The sequence below is a fragment of the Podarcis liolepis genome (assembly GCF_965112155.1).
Source record: "Podarcis liolepis genome assembly, chromosome: 4".
In the NCBI taxonomy this organism is placed as follows: domain Eukaryota; kingdom Metazoa; phylum Chordata; class Lepidosauria; order Squamata; family Lacertidae; genus Podarcis; species Podarcis liolepis.
Window position 1 is genome coordinate 4,505,341 of NC_139558.1, and position 24,071 is coordinate 4,529,411.

Below are 24,071 nucleotides of genomic sequence, written 5' to 3' on the forward strand. Positions count from 1 at the left end.
AAAAGCGTTATATAAAGGCTGTTATTATTGTTGTTGTTTCTTTACCACATAAACCAAATTCAAAGATTCTCCTCACAGTCCCCAGTATAACCCTGGATTCTGAATGCATTGGTTGGTCAGTTAAATGGAGATCTCAATTCAGGAATCTCATTGGCATTAAAGAATTACAGGTCAATCCTAACCACGTTAACCAGTGCTATTTTTCGAGAAAAAGAGGTGGCAGTGGTGCCCAACTGAGAGTTGCTGGAGCTGAGCTCCAGTGAGCTCTGGCTGGAAAAATGCCCTGATGTTAACTACGAAGTAAGGCAAGCAGCATTCAATAGAGCTTACTCCAAGGTAAGTGGAGTTTGGATTGCAGCTCTATTTAATTTAATGCTGGGGGGAATTTTACAGACAAATATCTGACAACATGCCCACAAGAAAACTTCTAAACTTGACTGATATGGTGACCTTAAAAATTAACAATCCATGCTACAAACACTAAAGTAGAGAAACAAGTTAAAGTCTTTGCTTTTATACATTGCTGAGGTTTACGTTTTTCAATCCTGACACATTGCACTAGGGGTGTTTGGGGGGGAATTCATTATCTTTTGAAAACAGTATGTAATAGTTTCTGTTGTTTCTATTTTATGTGAACCGCCCTGAGACCTTCAGGTATAGGGTGGTATAGAAATTAAACAAACAACAACAACAAGATTCATTCTAATAGAACCAATTTTCCTTATGTGGTACACAATATGTAATATATATTGCTAACACAGCTGGTTAAAATGATTGCTAATTTTCCTTTTTGAGATCCAGTTATAACTTCTTAGCATTTTTGCTGCAATTACTACTTACATACACAAGTGTACATTCAATTTGAATCAATAATAATTATGTACATGCGACTAAATCGAGGATTTCTTTCAGGCATGCAGTCTTGTTATACTGCTGCACTTGAATTTAAGTCAATTCATGGCCATTGCACTTACAGTAACTATTTTAATATGTTCAGATGCCGTATAAATAGATTCCATATAAATCCAGCAGCACCTTTTCAGACCAAATAATTTTCAATACATCATGTGCTTCTATTATTTATTAGTATACACTAGGTTACCACACCAACCTCTTCAGATGCAAAAGTGGATTACAACTAGATAAAAGATTTGAAGTGCTTTGACCAAGCTGCAGGGATGTTAAAAGATTGTTTAATCTCCACAATCCTTATTTCAAAAGAATTCCATGTGCATATTCTAACTTAGTCACTTCCTGGCCCTGAACCTAGTTGTATCTGGGTGGAGTCAGGAGCTTCTTGTTGCTGTCTTATTCTTAACGAAGAGAGACAATCAAATTAATGTCAAGAAGCTTACTGACTAGTATATTCTCCAAGCCTTCCATGACAGACTGTACAAGTACAAACAGCATGGGGAACAGAATGATAAATGCTTCTCTCAATCTTTATATAAAGGGAGAGGAATCTCCAGTTCCTGTTGTAATCCCTGGTTAATGCAGCTGTTTTCTGGTATTATTTGTAAAAAAAAATATTGCTCTTCATCAAAATAAACATTTAAACATTGTATCAAAACCACATAGGTGTTCTTTTCTTTTTTAAAAACATGTTTACATTTTATTTTCATTGGATGAAATCCAACATTGAACAAATAGATTTCTGTTCATATAACAGGATTTCCTCTTCCTTTGCTCCTCCCTGAAGCCCCCCACATTAACTCAAAAACTACTGTGGCGGTTTGGGGGACCCTCTAGTTGGGAGACTGCAGAGGAGAAGAGGAGGAAGATCCACTGCATGAGCGTAAGTTGGAGAATTATTATGTTAATTAAATGATTCAAATCTCCAGATAACCAACACACGCCTCATGGACATAGTAGCCTCCCTCGTGCATCCTCATCTCCTATATGCCAAATAGAATTGAAGATGCAAGAGCACTCTTCCCACTTGTGACTCTCCCTGACTGGTCTCTGCAGGCATGCTGCCTCTGATAATGTTGGCAGTCATTCATTGTGGCCCATCATGCCTGTTTGGGAGTTTTCTGAATCTCAGGGTTATTTGGGCCTGATTGACAGCAAATATTACAATCCAGACATCCAGCAGTCTAGGCCCTAACATGCAGGGCTGCTCCCGTTTGGAAATGTTGAACAATGAAAGCCTGATACTCTGAACTGTCAAGCTGTGCTTGCTAAGAGAGGCACTGTAAGCTCCCAACTCTGTGTTGAAATCTGTGAAGAAAGAGGGGTAGGGAAACACTACCCACTGCCTTGAGGGACATCTTCAGGAGAAGGAAAGGCTGAATAGTAAACCCTACACAAATCCAGAGTGGAGTCCTTAAGATGGCTGGATGGCACCTTGTACGCCTCCTTCCGACATCTCCTGTAGCCAAACACATTGCTCTGCTTTCCTTTGGACCACATCAGTGAGGCCAAGAGGAGAGTTCTTGTCATCTGGGCAGCCCAGGACCTCTACCCCACCCCCCATAGGTGCTTCGTCTCTTGAGACAGATGGATGCCAAGAAAAAGGGGGAAATTATTTACATTGCAGCATGACAGAGGCAAGCATGTTAATAATGAACAATGAATAGTCTACCACTAGTTCTTTGGAAAATAGTAGACTGGCTTGCTGGTTTCCCTCCATCTTGGTATAGAGTCTCAGTAAGTAAATGCTCTTAGCTGGCCACTTGCCTTGATTGCTGGCCAGTAGTTCCTGCTGACAGTTGTGCCACTGTGCAAAGATTGGGCCCAAAATAAGCAACTGTAGCCTATTCTAAAATTCAATCCTACCTTCTGTTTGCACTGGATTTTTTGTGGGTATTTGCTGACAGATGTTCTAGCTGATTTATGGTATTATTATACTAGTGATATAACACAGTGGGGTGCACTGTGGTTGTCTGCGTGATTGATGCAGCAGATAAACATAAAGTGTTTGATTACAGAAAGTATTTTGATTTCAGAGAAATTTGAGAAGCAAGAAATTACTTAGAAAAAACTGAAAGACTATACCTAACTAAAATAAAAACAATGTATTGTTTCGATGCATTTCTTCCACTAAATTGGTGTTGAATTGGCAACAGCTGTTCTGCCTATTTGAAGGGTGTGTGTGCATTATACATGTGTGTGTGTGTGTGTGTTTTGGCATCCGTCTGTCTCAAGAGACAATGGAGTGCACCTCTGGGGGTAAAGTCAAACTGCTGTGTTAGCAGCACCAGAGTGACCTTCCATGGTGTGCAAGTGTGGGCAGGGTGTATGGGGGTCCTGGGCTGTCCCCTCTCGGCCTTGCCGATGTGGTCCAAAGAAAATAAGAGAAATCAGAGAAATACCTTGGGCACCAGCTGGGCGGCAGGTGTTGCCAGAAGGAGGCATACAAGGCACCATCCAACCCTCCACTCTCGATTTATGTAGGGTTTATTTCTTAGCCATTTATTCTCCCAACGATATCCCACAAGGAGCGGAAGCTTAGGATCAGAATTTGCCTTCTCCTGGATTGGCTACCTTCCCTGGTTGATGAGCCCACCTGCCCCTCACTTCCCTCGACAGCACATGCAGAAATCACCTTCTTAACTGCTGGAACCACTGTTGGTCTCGTATGCTCAATCCACCAAAATCTGCCTTCACGTATATTTATATGGATAGGTGGCAGACCATATTAGATACATATGTATTTTACAAAGGAAGAGAGAAACTATTTAGAATCTACATGATCAGTGAAAAATGTCTCAAGGGGGTTTAAGATGTCCCTGAAATACAGATAATATGAGAAGCGTAGAACAGGTTTAAAAGCTTTGAAAGCAACCTTTGCATTGTCCTTGCATTAAGAAACCTGGATTTGTCTCCCCCAGGATACCCATGAGAGCATCGACTAAAAAAGGGAATCGCAACAGTTCTTACTGCCCATCAACAGAAGGATAAAAGTTTTTATTGTTATGAAAGCTGGAGACCCTTCTTTCAATCTCTGTGGGATGGTTTTCAGAAAGTCAGAGACCACTTTGACCACTTTGTTTGTGTATGCCAATCAAATTATGAAGGCTTAGAAGAATAACAGTAACAAAACAAAGGAAGCCTAGATTTGTCTGCTTTGGGGGACCTTTCCTCCATATCTAGAGAAAAGGGGTGAACTGCCAGGCATGGAAAGAAGATGAGTGATGCTGCAATTTAGTTATTAATTCACAACAAACAATTTAAAGAAAAGTTAATATACTGCATGCTCTTATAAGGAATGCTTTTTTATCTGAATAAACATGTGTGAGCCAGACATTAGTAACCACATATAACAGGAGTATACAAAATATTTTAATAATTAAATAATCCTTGGGGCTTCTTGAAAGGTTTCCTGAAACTTAAACTTCCCTGAAACTTAGCTGTCATCAGTCTCCTCTTATGATGTATTTGATGTCTTCTGGGGTGTTTTCTAATAAAGAGACCACAAAAGTGAGTCTCATGGTGAATGTTCAAGCTATAACACTTCCCCAAATTCTCTGGAACGCACAGAGATTTCAGGCCATTGCCCCAGCAGGGGATAGGGCATAGAAGGAAGACACTTCATCTATGCCTTAAGAACCAAGGGCCTGTGCTTTGGTCTCCATAAAGTGTGTGTTTGTGCGTGAATTTGATTGGCATACACACACGTACACACACACAAAATGGCCCCAGGGACAGGGAACACTGTATGAAGGGCATTTTGTGTAGAAAGACAAATCAGACAGGCAGAAACATGGCATAAAACAGTTGCCTAAGGAAGCTAAAGGTACCAATCAATTCTCCATTAAAATACAAAACAAAACCCCAGGCAAGGCCCATTGGGAGCAGAGGACAGGACTCTGGTTACACGCTTGAACTGGTCCTAAAGAAATGCTATTTGGGCCCTATCCATGGCAGGTGTGTGAGGATACCTCAGCAACAGACAAGTTCATGCAGTAAAGATTTCCTGGAGGTTGACAATTTGAAAATCACTGGTCTTGTAGATACAATATCCTTGCCAAGAAGCCTCAAGGTTTGAGTACTGAACCTGCAAGTTGTAAACTTCACATTTGCTATGCAAGTGGTTTTGTTTTCGCTCCTAGGCATTTTCTCTCTCTCTCTCTCTCTCTCTCTCTCTCTCTCTCTCTCTCTCTCATTTTACCAGAGTGCTTTGTCCCAGGTGTTGATTTTCTTATGATAAAAGAAACCTGGAAAGAAAATACAAGACAAAGACCATTAGAAAATGAGGAGCTTTCTATTTTGATCTCCTTTGAGCTTAACAATTGTTTTCTGGAAGGGGAGTTTATGATGAGTGATTAATAGGTGCATATTTTACCACCGGGTGAACACAAATCACACAAACCATGTTCTGCAAAAAAGATGATTGTGTGATCTTCTGTGTTAATATTTGTAATGGAAATGAATCAAATTACAAAGCTGATAAAGGTCAACTTGAGAAAAAGAAATATTCAGCTGCAATTTCTGTATTTCAGTCATGGCCCCCCTCCCCATCTCCAGGCAGCCATCTTATTTCACAGTAAATACTGGATTGAGAGGGACAAAACACTGTTTCTGTAATACCCCATTGTGCTATGCATTTAAAACAGTATCATCCTACTTTAAACAGCCAGGCTTCCTCCAAAGAATCCTGGGAACTGTAGTTTGTTAAGGGTGCTGAGAGCTGTAAGGAGACCCTTCCCCTCACAGACCTATAATTCTCAGTTTTTTGGAAAGAGGGATTCAGGAGGGGTAAGAAGAGTTACGCCTGTGAATTTCCTTTAAAATAACTCAAAAACTTAAATTTTTTGAGATTTTGGCTTTTAATGAAAGGGCCGGTGCCATGCTGTTTTTATTGTAATTATTTGTATGACTTGAAATATATTTAATACAGGTATACAGTTTTAATTGTTTTCTATGATTGTTTTTTTCGATATATTTAGCAGTTCTTATTTTTAACTGTAACCCACATTCAGTCTCATCAGGGAAAAGGGTGGGGTAAATAAAATAATAATAATAATAATAATAATAATAATAATAATAATAATAATAATAATCGTCGTCTCCTAACAACTCTCAGCACCCTTAACAAACTAAAGTTTCCAGGGGTCTTTGAGGAAAGCCATGACTGTTTAAAATGGTATGTATAGTACAGGTTGTACATATGATGGTAACTTTTAAACTTGAGTTGCCTTGGTTACACTACCTGATTTTGGCTGCTGCGTGAGCTTTGGCTGCTGGTGTTGGAATTTTGCCTCCTCCCGACTGTGTTATCTGCAGCTCCCACAGATGAAGAGTCAATACTCCTTTGGACCTGGAGGACTGTTGAGGGTTGACCCTGGACCAAGCGTGACTGGTGCCTACTGTGGAACGGATGTCAGCACAACATACATCCTGCACCAATCTTATTACACTGTGTCTTTTTCCCACCAGCACCAGTAGCAACTAATAACATGGAGTTCTTTCACACCAGTACCTTCTTATAGTGGCCACATATCTTTTGTTTTTATAGGTCCCTGGACAAACCTAGACAGCTTTAGAGAGAAATCTATTATTGCTTTAAGGTTTACAAAGTTGTTATGCATCATTCTTCTTCAACTCATTTAACACTTGCCAACAATTTTTTATTATTTTATTTTCTGCTAGAGTTATTTTTAATTCATTTCTGCTTGTGGGGAATAATTTGATGCTATATGTATGGTTGCAAGATTAATTTCATTTTAACTTCCTCATTCTGATTGTTAGCAATTCATTATGGCAAATTCTACTTAGAATTGGGAAGGTCCTATAAGTGGTTTCAGTTGGAATATTTTGTTTTCAGGTTGGAAGATGTCAAGTTTAGAGATAATTTTATGCAAAGGTTAGAACATTCTGTTCTTGAATACATAAAGCAGGGCTGCCATTCAACATTTGAGAATTCATATATAAAAATGTAGAGCAAATAAAAACTGTCATCTCATGTCTTTGAGGGAGAGATTTTTAATTTTTAAAAATGCAGTTAAACTGCCCTGTTTTTGATGGTAGGCGTGATTACTCTGGAGTTCACCTATCTTTTCCTTTATGTAATTTCACAAAACTTAAAACATATTTGTAGCTTGGTTCAGATTTTAAATGAATAAGGGAAAATCAAAAGTAGTGAGTCAGAGCAGAAAAAGACATTACTATGTAAAAATCAAAAATTAAATTGTTCCGGGAAACAGGAACACTATCTTAATTTCCCCTTCCTCCTCCATATTGTAGCCACTTTCACAGTGAAATAAAAAAGGAAATGCGTCACCAAGGGCCTGCTGCATATTGAGTGGTTCTCAACGCCACCTGCCCTGTGAGAAGGAAGACCAGAGCAAGGCAGGCAGGCAAGGAAGGGCCATGGCAGGACCTGATCCAGCTGGACTGTCCCCTCCCACTGCCAAGGACAGGGCCATCTTAAGCATATCCGGCACTGTGGTGCTGTAGCACCCTGCTTGTGGTTAACGCTTAGCTGGAATGAAATATTCAATGCACTAGAGAAATTTGTCAGACAAATAAATGATAGGCACAGTGGTATATGGATACCAAAGCTCTGCCCACTCTAGCCCTGTTGGCCAGCACTTATATTCCCTCAGCCCAGCCCCCTTGCTCCTCCTTTGGCTGCCTCTGTCCAATCAGCCTGGTTGAAATTCCTATTGGCTGTTTGCTAGAACCAATCATAAAAGATACACCCATTTCCTATTACCTTTTATGGGAGACAAAGAGCTATATTTCCTTCTATCCATAAATGGCAGACAAGTAGCCATATATCTTACATTTGCCTCGACAAGGCACCTTAATTACCAGATCACCTTTGCCCTATTGCCCTATTCACTCCAAAACAGATGGCTAAAACAGATGGCTCATGGTAACAGAGATCTTGGGTTCACATTCTCACACACCATCAATGAAATAAGAATCTAACATCAGAATCTAACATTTCTTACTTTCTAAATCCTTTGCATAATTACATTAAGCCAATATATTTCTAACATTAACATATATAGCTTTTTAGAAGAAAAGGAACTTAGTAAAAACAGTTTCAAAAAAAAGCCTCTTCAGTTTACACCCCCTTTCCCAGCCAGCTGCTGTTCCTATTAGCTCTTGCCCTTTAACCTCGAGTCTAATGGGAGGCACCTGGTATTATTTTCTTTTAAACAATAAATCTTACTATTTACCAACTCTTAATTAGTGTTTTTGCAGCTTGATTGTATTCTGTAATATGTATGGTCAGTATGACCTTTGCTCCCAGCCAGTAATTACCTTTTACAACTTTGAGAAACGTGTCTCCTGCTACTGCTATAAATCAGGGGGGCCCTGTTCAAGAGGATAAACAACTGCCAAAGTACTTAGCCAGCTGCTTTTCTGCCTGGCATGAAATATACAAACATTTGCAAATATATCTTTAAGCTCATTTTAAAATACAGGCCTTGATCAGATGCCTCAGTGCAAAGCTCCCTCTGACCCCCCCCCCCCGGTTTCCCAGTTTTTTAAGGAGGACGGCAGCGGCTGGAGGGCGGTTCCTCTGGCAGGGAAGAGGAGGCTGGATGAAGCCTCCCGGCTCAGCTGGCCACTTTGTGCCACGGTGGCCACGTCAGAAGGAGGCTCCAGGGGCGGCGCAGGTTTGGCAAGGCATGGCGGAGGCGGGCGAGGGCAGCAAGCTGATGCCGGGAGATGCCATGTCTAGCCTCCACCTTATCCCTGGCGCCCTCCAGAACTTGGTGCCCTGCGCCACTAGCCTCTATGGGTAAGATGACCCTGGCCAAGGAAATTGGAAACCTTTTGTAAGGACACCAGAAGATGAGGTAAGGTGAACTAGGTCCCATTCAGCAGAACGAGCAGCATGGCCCAACCTAGCACATCTTGGAACAAAACTTCAATGAATGTTTCTGCATATTATTTTGTGAATTAAAGGGTCTACATGCTTTAAGATGCAAACCTATACATGCTGACCGTGGGAAAAGACCCATCAGATTCCATCCCAGCTGGTCTTTATCAGAACTTTTGAAAATGTTGAGAACTGCTGCTTAGGTTTGCTTTCTTTCTCTAGGAGACTTTTGAGCTGAAGGGTGGGTGAGTGGGGAGTAAAATGCTTAAATAAATAATATTGAGTGTGTTTGGTTTTCAGACCATTTCCCAGGAAGCAACAGATTCTTTGGAAGTTTTGATTAGAATAATTAGCAATACCTTTACCCATTGCTGCTGATCTGTCCCTGAAATGCCTGACAAGAGAAATATTGGGGGGTGGGGGTGGGATCTTCTCTCAGGCCACTGTTGATGAAGGTGAGGCTCCAACACTATACTATAGCAACCTATTGACATGGGTGTAGCCAGGATTTTTCGTTGGGGGGGGGCAGCCAAAGTTGCTGAAGTTTTTTTAGGAAATCAAAGTTGTTGAAGTTTATTTGCCCCCTCCCCAAGCTGTGCTCATGCATATTGTGCACCCCTTTATTTCTGTGAAGTAAAGACAAACTTCAGTATTAAAAGTTTTGAAACTCTGAAAACATTGGTTATCAACCATGTCAAACATTAAATCGGCACACCAAGTACATGTCAGCTATCAATGAAATGTCAAATATTTAATTCATATTACAATGGATATGAGGGACGCGGGTGGTGCTGTGGGTTAAACCACAGAGCCTAGGACTTGCTGATCAGAAGGTCGGTGGTTCGCATCCCCACAATGACGGGGTGAGCTCTCATTGCTTGGTCCCTGCTCCTGCCAACCTAGCAGTTCGAAAGCACGTCCAAGTGCAAGTAGATAAATAGGTACCTCTCTGGCGGGAAGGTAAACGGCGTTTCCGTGTGCTGCTCTGGTTTGCCAGAAGCGGCTTAGTCATGCTGGCCACTTGACCCGGAAGCTGTACACTGGCTCCCTCGGCCAATAAAGCGAGATGAGCGCCGCAACCCCAGAGTTGTCTGCGACTGGACCTAATGGTCAGGGGTCCCTTTACCCTTTACTTTACAATGGATATCAAATACAGATACCCAATATTCAGAGAATATTTGACTACTGGAGCAGAGGTGGATTTAGGACCCTCACACTGGGTGTGGAGCTGATGGAATTGTGGATAAGCCCAGATGCTTACTCGGGAATAAAAATATACTCTCAACGGACAGATGAATTCAGAGGGTGTAAGTGCATTTACAGTGGTTCTGCATTGGACTGTTGCCAGACTTCTTCAAGTTCCTATATTAACCCCCTGCAAAGCAGACATAATTGCTTTATTATTAATAACACGTTCCCAGTTACATAGGGTAAAGAACTAAGCTATGTTCCAGGCAAGTTAGGCATACGGAATAGCAGAACTGGAAAGTGAGTGTTGGCTAATACACAATATCCAGCATGTTGTTAATTCTACATATGATGACATAAGAATGGGATTGCACTTTATTAAAATTATTATTCTTCCCTGTGCTAATGCCTAGATTACTGGAATAACATGTTTTTGTTTTGTGATATTCTTTTACCTTATTTCATGCATAGCCCATCTTTCCTCCAAGAACTCAAGGTGGTGCAAATGGATCTCCCCCGATCCTGCCCATTTTATCCTCACCATCACACTGTGAGATAACTTAGGCTGACATATAGTGACTGACCCAAGGACACCCAAGGAAGTTTCATGGCTGAGTGGAGATCTGAACCTGGGTCTCCTAGTCCAACGCCTTATCATTACGCCACACTGGCTTACTTAGGTAAGCTAACACATTTCTTTCTTTGGCATCCTGGCCTTAAGTGCACGCAGTTTCCCCCTTTGAATGGCAGTGCAGATTTTGTAAATTTGCAGGTGCCTAAACTTTGTCTAGTTGCTATTTCTCAACTCAACCTCCCTCACAGTGTTCTTTCGAGTGCAAGCTGCATATGATGTCTTTACATCAATGGAGGGAGACTGGGATATAAATGTGGTGATGATAGTAGTGCTTTGCATCATGCCCAGGCCTCTTTTGGCCCCAAGTGAGAGGGAAAGAAAAAAAATGGTAAAGGCTGAAAATTTGTATCTCAGAGAGCATATGGCAACTGAAAGAAACAGCAGCAACAGCCTTGTGTCTCTTTCCCTTTAAACATCATGTGTATCACAGCAAATGGCCACCATTTTATTCTGCATTTCCATGTTCCCTTTCAAACGGGATGTGGAAAAGCTACAGGAAAATGAAAAATGTGATTACTCTGCATCTTATTACAGTGACTTCTCTTTCATAGTCACTGAAATGTTCTGTATATGTGTTTTATGTAGCTAGAGAAGTGTAAGGAGCAGATAAAGGCTTTCTTACTTTTATAAGTAATAATTTCATGGTTATGATAGCCCTCTGGTGGGAGATCAGATATGTCCAAAGACATGCAAGATAACTGCAACTGGGAAAACTGGGAGGGCACAATCCCCATGGACTTCAACCCATGTTCTCCCATGAGTCTGGGCCAGGAGGAAAGAAAATGGCATTTAGTTTGAAGATTTTCCTAATTAGCTAGGAGCCCCGGGGTTTTTTCTGCCCTTGGTAGCTGCCTGTAATACCCATTGGGTTGATCTCATCCTGTCTTTATGATTTTCATTACTTATCTTGATGTCATTGTTGGTTTTGGAGGGACAAATAAATCTTTCCTTGCTGCTGACTATTGACAGGCAATTTCTTCCCAGGGTGCCTTATCCATCCTCAGATGCATTTAGGTGTGAGTTTCCTGCTGTCTAGCCTGATTGCCTGTTATTTTGCTTTGCTAATCTAGGAGCCATGAAGAGAAGTACATAAATAGGTATTCTCTCTGCATGTAGTTTTAACGTTTTCTTTTAAAAAAAGGAAGGGAGGAATTGCATTGGCCTGAGGGCCTGAGAAAGCAAACTCCATCATCAAACCATCTATTTACATAACTGCTAGCACTTTACATTTTTCAATTTTACCTGACTATATATAAAATATATGTGTTTTTACTGCCAAGCTAACATGAAATGATAAAGAAATAAAATGCTGATGGAAAATCAAGGTATTAAATTCTTCATCAGATGGCAGAAATAATGAAAAAGTCAGAGGAGAGTTTATTTTGTTTCCTTAAGGGATTTCAAAGAAGAAGAAAATAGAACTAACAGGCATGTCTTAACTCCAGAGCGTTTCAACTATTGGATCTAAAAAGATAACAGATTCATGTATAGTTTCAGGAAATACATCCACTGGTGTAATTGGATGGACTTGCTGAACAACACAAGATCTTTAGGATCTTGACTGATTTCCATATGGTTATAATTTAGGGAAGATGTCATATTACTTTTATGTGAATCTTGCAGCTAAGTGTCCCGAATTCTTTTACAGTTGTTGGTTGCAATAGAGAAATGCAGAGGGAAGGCTGCAAGAACAGGAAAACAGTGACTTCACAAACAAGGACAAACAAAGGGAAGAAGGGGATTTGCCAACTTGGCTCAGGAGAAAACTAGACATAAAGTTAACCCAGTGAATGCAATTAACACACCTATCTTTTAGAATGTAAACATAAGATAATAGAACAATAGAGTTGGAAGGGATCCTGAGGATCATCTAGTGCAACCCCCTGCAATGAAGGAATCTCAACATGCTGGTCCCCATCTAATTTGAACATACCACACTCTGCTTGATTTTGCAGGTGCTGCAGAGAGTGATTTGGCATTTAGACTCTGGTGTGTGGGAAGACTCTGCTCTCCCAATGTCATGGTCCCAATGAAGCTGTCTTTGCCCTAGGAGGGAAGGAGCTTTTGGCTCTAGTGGACCAAAAAGTGGTCTATAAATGAGCCACAGAACAGCAGCTGGTGACAGTTTTCTGAAGTAGGACTGCTGCTACAGAGAGCAGCACAGTGGAACAGAACTTGCCCATTTGCCAAGTATAGAAGCCATTGTGAAATTCTATCTGTGCTTTGCATACGCACAAACACACCCACACCAGGACAGAAGAAGGCTTCTGTGTTTTTCATGTGAACCACCATTCAAATTCTTATCCCAAAAACTCCATTTGAAGTGAAATGGATGAGATGTCCTGCAATGACAGATATTTAGTCTTTCAATATCTGTTCGCGTGGATCATGTTTTTATTGCTTAATTATAAATCTTTTTAATATATATATTTATTGATTTTCCAATATCATTTCAATAACAGCCTCATTATAACAATACTAATTTTATCCAATTAATACAATTATTAATGCCAATTATTCAAATGTCAAATTATACAATTTCATTAAACTGGCCCCCTCACATGCTAGAGTTGATGAGTTCATTCTTCTACATTTTTTCTGCGTTCCAAAATTTTAATAATTTCCATTACATTACATTCAAATATAATAATCCCTTATATAACAGCTACAATCTTGTGATTTCAATTTGTGTTGGTATAATAGGTAATTTATAGATAAAGTTTCAAGTGGGGAACTTTTCTGAGTGTGACAGTTTTTTCCACGATGTTTTCCCATCTATATATCCATCTATCTATATATATATATCTGTATATCCTATCTATATATCCTTTATTCCTGCAACTGTTGATGGTTCTCAACATGTCTTGGGAGAAGCTGTTATCCCACAGTTTCCAAAAGTCACTTCATTGCTTCTTCCCATGATTCAGCTTCCAGTAAACAAGCCATCTTCTCCATTTTTCCAGCCTAGGAAGAATGGTCTGACTCCAGACTGCAGATACTTAATCCAAAAACTTCTGTTTTAGACTCCTCTCCTCCCTACCGCTGATTTGTGGCCATTTATCCTTATCTCAAATGCATTCCTTTGTGGATAATGGAGGTTAGGAAGGATTTTGCTCTATATTTTCAAAGCATAGCATTTCTTCCCCTCTTCCCTCTCTGTTCCTTTCTCTCACACATACAGTTCCAATTTTGTTAAATTCCATATTATATTCCATTTTCTTCCATCCTCACTTGTGCAGATATTGTAAATAAAACTTGCATTTGGGGAGGGGAATGGTGCCGTATCATAAATGTGGAGAAAAACTTTAAGTAAGCAAACCGTGGGCTCCCCTCGTCTCTTTCACCGAATGAAATCTACTCTTAATCCAAACCTTTCACATCCTTGTAGCTGGGTTGTTTTTGCAGTTTAACCTGTGCTTCCAGGAACGGGATTGTGGAGGGTGTCATGGCAACCAGAGTGCTCCCTGCACCCAGTGCCTTTGCCTGCCCTCGCATTCCACAGGGAAGTGTTTGGCACACATTCCTCAAACTAGCTCCATCAGCAATGCTGCGTCTGCATTAATCAACAATGTGGAGCCTATGGCCCTCCAGATACCGGATTGCAATTTCCATGTTGTCAGGTGCTGGATGGATGCTGAAGAGTGAGCCCGGGGGGGGGGGGGGCTGAAGTGTGACTTGGGAGAGGGGGGCAGTGGTTTGTTGGGACCTGTTTCAGCCAGGAGGCAAGAATCAGAGTCAGGGGAAGCTTCAGAGCTGGAGGGTGAAGCACAGGATGGGTCAGAAGAGGAGGAGGAAGAGGCAGGTTCCCCACCCTCTCCTGCACCACTGTCTCCCAGAACCAGGAGAGAATTGAAAAGGGATGTACAGAGAAAGTTTCCATGGAGGCAGAGTCTCAGGCTGCATGCATACAGTCACATAAATTGGTTGAGGGGGAATGGCCCCCTTTTGCTGCAACTGCTCCATAGAGCGTGGACCTGGGAATAGCTGCCTAGCCATTAAATTGATGTGCATAGATATCCAGAGCTGTATGAAACTGTAAGTGTTATCTTTGACAATAAAGAGTTGATCTGCTGTACATTCCTTTGGCTGGAAGTGCCCTTGACACATATGCCCCAGTGAGAATGTTCAGTGGTCAGGGATGATGGGAGCTGATGTACAACAGTATCTTGTTGTTGTTTAATCGTTTAGTCGTGTCCGACTCTTTGTGACCCCCTGGACCAGAGCACACTAGGCACTCCTGTCTTCCACTGCCTCCCGCAGTTTGGTCAAACTCATGCTGGTAGCTTCGAGAACACTGTTCAACCATCTCGTCCTCTGTCGTCCCCTTCTCCTTGTGCCCTCCATCTTTCCCAACATCAGGGTCTTTTCCAGGGAGTCTTCTCTTCTCATGATTCTGAGTAAAAAGAGGTTTAATTCCGGGAAGACGAATCTGTGGCCCTTCAGATGTTACTAGACTACAACTCCCACCATCCTTGACCATTCCTTGCTCGGGTTGATGGGAGTCTAAAAACATATGGAGGGCTGCAAGCTCTTTGTCCCTGACTTACTTTACATAGTAAGATTTCCTCACAAATCTTCCAGGTTTGATATCAGAGTTAGTACTGATTAGCTGAACATTTTAGGCTGGGGGTATATACGGCAGAGCCCATTCCAGTACCCTCTGCTATTATTTTTAACCTACCCAAGGCATAGAAGTCAAATGATGCTCATGTAATTAACTCAGCCCTTGGCCTTGAACTAAAAGGTGCACTAATTGCAGAGACTTTTCTCCTGGCGTCATTTCATTTTTGTACTTTTAATCTTTCCCAGTCCTTCAGACACAAATAACAAGTGGGTCAAAAAGGGTTTGAAGCTATGTAAGATTTCTTTTCGCATGGAAATTTCAGTGAGACAAAACACTCACACTCTCTTTTTAAGTTCCTGCTTCAAATGCAGCCTTTGTTTTGGGACCTGTGTGTGATTGCCACTAAAGATGCATGAAGAAATTGATCTTTATTAATTCCTCAATGAATTGACCTGAGCTGCATTTCTTGGAGTGATGTGTGGATGAGAACTTATTTATCCATCCAACTTCACACTTAGTTCTTAGCAGAAAAGCATATCAAAATGTTTCTCTGCACATTGTGGATGGTAAAATCTAGGAGGAGGAGGTTGACTAGATTGGCCCAGGGGGAGTTCTCCTTGGTCTATCAGTAGATTTGACACCACTGGAATGACTCAGGGTGGTGTATTATGCTTGTTGGGAAAGCTCAGAAACAAGATAAATGGGATCCATCACCAAAATTAAGCAGTTTAAATGTATAGGTATCAACTTCACTATTTTAGGATCCTTTAAAGCAGGAGTGGGTAAGCTTTCTAAGCTTGAGGGGCACATGCCATTTGTAGACATGTTTATTGAGTGTTTCAGGGGTTTTGTGTTTTTTTATTGTTGCAAAATATATTGGACATTGCAATGGATCATGATATTTATTTAAAGTGATGTCACTTTACTATTTCACTGTTGTATAACTGATGGCCTTTGGCTAAAGCAATAAAGATATGGATTTGGAAAAGTATTCAGCAACACGGCTGTGGGCAGGGTTCCTGCATTGCAGGGTTTGGACTAGATGAACCTTGGGGTCTCTTCCAGCTCTACAATTCTACGATTCTATTATTCTCTTCAAATGATGAATATTACAGTAAGAAAGTAATGATTAGATGGCACAAGTCACCAGATAATCTCAGAATCTGCCTTCAAATTCAGATAGAAGGACTGTTTGAGACTTGCTCTAGTCTTCCACTAAGCTTCGCTTTCATATTCTCCCTTCTACCTTGATATAGACATTGAGGGTTTTCCTGCCCCTCTCCAAAGTATCCCACATGAGATCTATTCATTACTCATGCTTTTCCTTTGCATATCATGCCTTCTTCTGCCATATCTTCATGCCAAGATTGCATGGCCATGGAAAGCTCCTGCAGACATGATATTCCTTCATCCTTCATGCCCTTCCTCCTCATCCCAGTTTTCCATGACTATCTTTAGGAAATGATGTTATAAATTAGGTGTTCTCCCTTGGAGGTGATTTGGGGCCCACTGTATCTTCCTCAATTATTGTCCACATGCTTTCTTGTGCTGACTCTTTAAGGCCCAGCTCCTGTGGCACCCATGCTAAGCTGCCTCTGAATGAGACGGGGAAATGGTGTTCTAATTCACATATAAGCTTCCATGTCAGCCTCTCTAATGGTTCCCTTGGTGACAGTAAGTTTGAATTTTCAATCAGTTCTCTGGCATGGTGCTCCAAAATTTGTTTAGATGATTGTTTAGCACAGACCTAATGAGCGCAGTCAGGCTTGTAATAGAAAAAAGAGTTTATTGAGCAGACAGATCTCATGAGTTGGAAGAGAGTTTCTGGCCTTTGGTCAGGCCTTAACAGGTCAGGAAATGTTAGTTCCAACTATGATTGGGACGTATTTTGTTTCCCTTCCCTTTCACTTTCTATTTGCTGCACCACTGCAAAACAAATGTACCTGTATCCTGCATGATGTAATGTATCCTGCATGAATTGCAGCTGGGAGGGTCCAAATCCCAGAATTAGCTTGTTGGGGCCAACTATGGAGAAGGTAGCTGATCCCACTCAAGGATACCCCACTGCCACCCAGATTAAAAATACAGGAACAGGCAAAGTACGCAGAGCTAAAGGAAAATGGGCCTGATCTATCTTCCTTAAACACCTCCCTCTCCTACTCTCACATGTATATAGGGAGCAGCATTCATCTCTGCAGGAGAGACTATCTGTCCCATGAAATCGACCAGTTGGCTAACTGGTGAATACCAGGAATAGGCAAATCTGTCAATTTAACATTCTCTCCATTTTGAATTTTTCCATTCTTAACTTATGTTTTTCACATTTTCACATTAGTTTGTGATTTTTTTTTATGTCCTCATGAAAATTCATCAACATTCTAGTGCACTTTTTTCCTAATATACCATTTTTCTTAGGAATTTTTTCCAATCTAACATTTTTGCATTTTCCCTAATATAAAGCATTCTTGTGTGATATATTAACTAATATATTCATTTTGTACCACACTTTATCCTAGTACAGGCATGGCCAAACTAGTACTCATTACTTGGCCTGAGAACCTGTTTGCAAATGTGAATTTCAAAGGATGGTTTTGTTTCAGTTATCATTTTGTTTCTGAAAGTACAAATTAAGTAGCTTCACTTTTAAATGTGAACTGATTTGAAATCTTCCCCATCCCTAGTGGATACTGCTCAAAGGAAGCTGTATGAGAGCAACAATTTCCAACTTAGTTGAAGCATTATTGCTGGTGGTTCTCAGCATGTGAAGGCTTGACATGAGCCGACTCTCCACCCAGATGAAAGAATTGCAATATAACGTAATTATTTCACTGTTCACTGTGAATTTGGCACTTAAAGAGGCCTGGGTGCAAGTGAAGCATGAACAGCAAGCTTTTTCTTTCATAAACTGACAGCATGAGCTCTCCCTCATCTAGAATGGGAACCTTGTCAGAGGTAAGGGGACATGGCACCAATCAACACTGTCAAGACATCTTCAAAAAGCTTTTGATAAAGCCCTTCACCAAAGACTCCTATGTACGCTTAGCATTCATGGGATAAGAGGACATGTCCTTTTATGGCTCAGTAACTGGTTTCCCTTAAGGGTGATCCAGGAATGTTGATGTATTAATTTGATCTACTGCATTGTAATGCATTTTGCATTTGTTTTACAGATATAATTTCATTCTTGATTTTGTGCTGTTCAACACCATGATTCTCCACCTCAAATATGGCAGTATATATAGTTGCGCGTCGAGGTCCCCAAGACATCCCCCAAAGAAAAACGCAATTGACACTTAATTTTTGTTTAAGGTTTTTGGCATAATTTTGGCCACAACTTTATTCAAATTACAGCAATGTGAGTGGTTGCTTAGGCATTGGTAGCACTAACTGACCCCGCCTGGGGACAGCTCTGACATTCACCCCCCCCCACAAAGTCAGGAAGGGTAAGTCACCTGGGGAAAGAGACAGGACTGGGAACCATGCCTCACCTCTCCCCAGCATGCTCCCAGGGGCTTGCGTGGCCCTAGCCCCTTGCCAGGGGGTTTCAGACAAAAGCATGGGGAGCCCCTGGGTTCCTTTAATGAAAAACCCTTGAAGCAGCAGCAGCAGCAGCATTTTGGAGGGGCAGGCACAGCCGAATCCATACCCCTCCACCAGCAGCAGCATTTTGGAGGGGCAGGCACAGCTGAAACCATACCCCTCCACCAACCAATTCCAAGACCAATGCCTAACCGCAAACCTTACAAGTTGTGACGATTTGCTACGCAGTAGGCAAAAAACCAAGTGGCACACACTAACCAGCCAAATGGACAAAATTCCTACCGGCCCCCTGCCCCAAAGCAGACGACCCCATGACAGGCATAGCAAGGTCAAGCAAACAGCCTAAAATTAGGGAAGGGAGGGCGGGTGATCCGAAGTAAGCAGCGAAAAGAGGAAGTTCGTCGCTGCGCGCATTGTATTTAACAAATAGGGCTGTCAATCAACAAATGCCAACATCTAGATTTCCACAGTAACAGCCTGCCCCTGCTTAAAGGATGGCCAAACCATTTGCCTAGCAACAGTGAGGTGTCTCGTCAGCCCCGCCCGCAACCCGTGCTCTCCATGAGGGAGAACACGCTTTGTGCAAATAAAATTAATCAATAAAACCTTTCCCAGGTTGTATGCACACTATGCTGACTGGATCACCTCTATCCATATGCTTGTTGATGCTCTCAGATAACCCTCCTACTGCTACCCCATCCCAGGTTTCTCAACTAGATCAGACCCAACATTATTTCAATTTGCAAATGAAAAGTTTTGATACATTTGATGAATGTAACATGGTGTCTGGCGTCTGTAGCAAGAATTGAAGAGGCCTCCTAGATAAGAATGTAAAATTAAACACCATTGTCAAAAATTCTTGTATGTCCACCACCGCATATGAATGTACATACCTGTTGCATCACACAGCATCTTAAGCACAAATTGGAACCTGAGTTCTTAATATGAGAGATTTTTATTTTTTACAAGTGGTGTGTCAGTTTTAGATTCCGGCACCTTCTATATGCTGAGATTGTTTTAAAAGATGTCTTTATCCACATAGGTGACCATTGGGACTGAATCTTTAGATGCAAAAGCTTCTCTGCAGCTGTTTGAAAAAGATTTCAATCTACCGACTCTGCAGCAGCCTAGGCCTGCAAGCTCTGTTCTCTCCTCCAATGTCATATTCCCTGGTTGCCTTCAAGAGCAGGGAGTAAATCATCCTTAGCCAGGTGCTAATTGCTTTCATGGTTTTCATTAGGCAGACACCAGTGAAGCTGGATTATTTCTAAGGGGACATTCCTATTTTATCAGATCCATAACACTCCTTTTCTGATTATGGGGAACTGTTGGCAGTAGAAAAGTACAACCTCATAAAGTATCTTTAATTTAGTGAGTTATGACCTGACATTGCTTGATTATGGTGGATATATGATGAATAAAAGTTAACATACTGTGTAGGTTATTTATTGCCATATATTTCAAGAAGAGCATACCAATGAAAAGAAGTTTTAAGGAAGGAAGGAATCTTCCATAATAAAATCAAAGCATCATTAGCATCTGCAGATCCTATTTCCTGGAAGCTAGCAGATCTGGAAAGTTAAAAGACTTTTTGATTAAGAGGTTTCTATATCTATACAAATTCTTCCACGGCAAGACTAATAAAAATCCCTGACTCAAGCCAAATCAGTAGCCAGTTAAATCATGTGTGACCTGATATTGAAAGATGCTGAGCATACAGCACATTTTTTTACATATACCTTAAAGATAATGATAAATATGTTCTGTTTGAGCTGATTTGGGTGCCATCTCTTACTGATGCACTGAAAGTAATGGTACCTGCAACAGCTCCTGCTCATTTTGCCCCAGCCCTCAGATCTGGCCCTGCTGCAGTGGCAAGATGTCTAGGTGAACCAGACAACAGGTAAAGGCAAGGACTGGATTTTAGGACTAGGAAGGAATGGGCAGGAGGAACCACATTTACATTATTTCATGTTTCATGATAAATTTATAGATACACATCTAGAATGGAAGCTCTAGGTTCAGCCCATGTTCTAAAGCAGTCATCAGTATGAGAATGAAGGAAAAAACATAAGAGCAGTTTAATGGGCAAGAGTTGACTGATTCACTATACAGGGCTTGTTCACATATGCCTGCAACCAACATGATTAGCATGTCAAATGATTTGTAAATGTGGATGGGCTACAGGAGATCAAACCCCACCAAGAGAACATTCTACCACATGAACTGCAATGATTTGCAGTTGATGCTTACAGGCATCAAATGATAAAATGATAAGTCACCTGGTATTTTTGTGAACTGACAAGAACAATTCAAGATAAGAATTTCAGCAGCTGTGCAATAAGATAATGCCTTGAGGCAAATATTCTCAGCTTCTGTTATAGGAGTGTTGTCATTTTTTAAATAGTATGTTATTTTTATCAGTCATGTGACTGTGGACAAAGTCATATACTCTGAAAAAAGCTAAAGGAGATACATATATTAGATCATGAAATTGTTTACTGTTGCATTGTAGTCGAACATGTCTGTGCAGAAGAACAATTTTTTAAAACAAACCAATACATTTTTTCATGTGCCCATTGATTTGGCCTTTTTAAAATCATTTTGTCAGATGGTATGTTTGATATTGTTTTTTAAAAAAATGATTTTTATTGAAAATTTTCAAATATACATTCCCGTCATTAAGTACCCATCATTGTAATCTTACATTCATTGACTTCCCTCCTTACCCTCCCATAGTTCTTTACATTTTCCTTTAATTTCTGCATATTCTAAAAGAAAAAAGTCATTTAATTTAGTTTTGCCCCTGATTATATCTCTCTACTGTATGCTATACTGTTAGCATTTTCACTCATAAGCAAGTGACAGTTATTTTCCAAATACTCCACAAACATTTTCCACTCCTCTTTATGTACTTGATCTTCTTGCTCTCTTATTCTGCTGGTTAGGCTTGCTAACTCTGCACATTCTGTCATTTGAAGCTGCCATCCCTCTTTCTCCTTGTTTGATAGATTTTGACCAGAGGATTAGAAGTAGAAAGATGTGATGACTTGTGAGACTCACCTACCGGGCAGTTTTCCACAACATGGCATTAATATTAACACTTTCCTACAGTTCTAAAGAGTTAGATCTCATACACTAATCTCAATTTGTGGACATACTTTAATGGGTTTCCAAATCTAAACCCCATTTTAACATCCATAAATGCCCCCTTTCTTGTGGTCATTGGTTCACACAGTGGATTTTGTTGTTCTGTTGCAAAGCCTCTGATATTTCAAATAAGCTTACAAATAAAATATATTTAAATGATAATTCTGCAAAATTTTGTAGAATACCTTAGGGAAATTGGAGGTGGTGGGATAATATTTTTTACCGCAATGGATCCTAGCTTTTATAACATCCTCTTTCAACCATTATTAGTGACTAGTGGTCTTCTTTGCAGGCTCACATCATTGCTCTCAATCTGCTTAATGGAAAACTCCAAGAAAGAGAGAGAAAGTAAAGAAAAACCAGGAGGTACAAGAAGTTTAAATTAACCTTGTAAGGTTTGTGCTTTCCTCCGGTTCATTAATTTAAAAGCTACTGTAGGTCTGTTTCTAAAGAGAGAGCCAGTAACTTCCAGCAGTAACTATAAAAATGATCGCAAACCTGTAGTTTTAAAGTTTTTATTTTTCCCCCAGCATGAAAGCTTAATATAAAGGGAATTTGTTAATGTGAATGCCTGTAAGGGGATGACCAGCGAGCAGGCCAGGCCAGAAAAAGAATCCTCTCCAACATTTCAGGGCTGAAAATAGAGATGTTCTGGTAAACATGCTTGCAATTCTCATACAGATCTTTCCTTTCTCTCTTTGTGCATATTATGGATTGTTATTCTCTGCCTACTGTATTTGCTTGCTTGCTTGCTCTACAGCAGCTAGGTCTGCCTTTGCAAGCAGCAGGAGAGCATGTAGTTGACTTACCATAGGAGTTTCATAGAATCATAGAATCATAGAGTTGGAAGAGACCACAAGGGCCATCGAGTCCAACCCCCTGCCAAGCAGGAAACACCATCAGAGCACTCCTGACATATGGTTGTCAAGCCTCTGCTTAAAGACCTCCAAAGGAGGAGACTCCACCACACTCCTTGGCAGCAAATTCCACTGTCAAACAGCTCTTACTGTCAGGAAGTTCTTCCTAATGTTTAGGTGGAATCTTCTTTCTTGTAGTTTGGATCCATTGCTCCGTGTCCGCTTCTCTGGAGCAGCAGAAAACAACCTTTCTCCCTCCTCTATGTGACATCCTTTTATATATTTGAACATGGCTATCATATCACCCCTTAACCTCCTCTTCTCCAGGCTAAACATGCCCAGCTCCCTTAGCCGTTCCTCATAAGGCATCGTTTCCAGGCCTTTGACCATTTTGGTTGCCCTTGACCAGAGCAGAATACAGTGGCACTATTACTTCCCTTGATCTAGATGCTATACTCCTATTGATGCAGCCCAGAATTGCGTTGGCTTTTTTAGCTGCCGCGTCACACTGTTGGCTCATGTCAAGTTTGTGGTCAACCAAGACTCCTAGATCCTTTTCACATGTACTGCTCTCAAGCCAGGTGTCACCCATCTTGTATTTGTGCCTCTCATTTTTTTTGCCCAAGTGCAATACTTTACATTTCTCCCTGTTAAAATTCATCTTGTTTGTTTTGGCCCAGTTCTCTAATCTGTCAAGGTCGTTTTGAAGTGTGATCCTGTCCTCTGGGGTGTTAGCCACCCCGCCCAGTTTGGTGTCATTTGCAAATTTGATTAGGATGCCCTTGAGTCCATCATCCAAGCCGTTGATAAAGATGTTGAATAAGACCGGGCCCAAGACAGAACCCTGTGGCACCCCACTAGTCACTCTTCTCCAGGATGAAGAGTTTCATTTTCTTTCTTTTTAATAAGAAAGTGTAATATTATGTGGAATCTCACAAAGGATGCTGTTGCATTCACGATTTAAAAACTGCCACTTAAATTCATTTGACAATATTTTACAATTTGGTGGGGTGCAAAGAAAAACGAAGGGAAGCTGGATACTGACATTTGTGTTTAAAACCTCCAGAAAGAATTAACATAGCAACAGCCTGGGTCCAGCCTAGGGATGGGGAAAACATGTAGTTCACATTTTAATCTAGATCACATCTATCTAGATCACACTTTCTGAGCTAATACATAAACTGAAAGACAGCTATCCTTTATAATGTACCCTTTGAATTCTGTGACACAATTATCCAACCAAAGATTTCATACAAATAAATGAATATGTTAGGGAGATCAGTAAAGCTGCCTGGTGGACATCATAATGAGGTCAGGAGAGTGGCACCTGCCCATCAGTCAAAGTGGCCTGGGGAG

General features: G+C 40.9%; 1 long non-coding RNA gene across 1 annotated transcript in view; it reads left to right on the top strand.

Annotated features, from left to right (window-relative positions):
* Nucleotides 1–2,136: 2,136 nt before the first annotated feature.
* LOC310706099 overlaps nt 2,137–24,071 on the top strand; it is a 45,562-nt gene continuing 23,627 nt past the window's right edge. Inside the window, exon 1 of the long non-coding RNA XR_014525671.1 lies at nt 2,137–2,649. This is a non-coding gene — a long non-coding RNA (uncharacterized lncRNA). The remainder of the gene's footprint in view (nt 2,650–24,071) is intronic.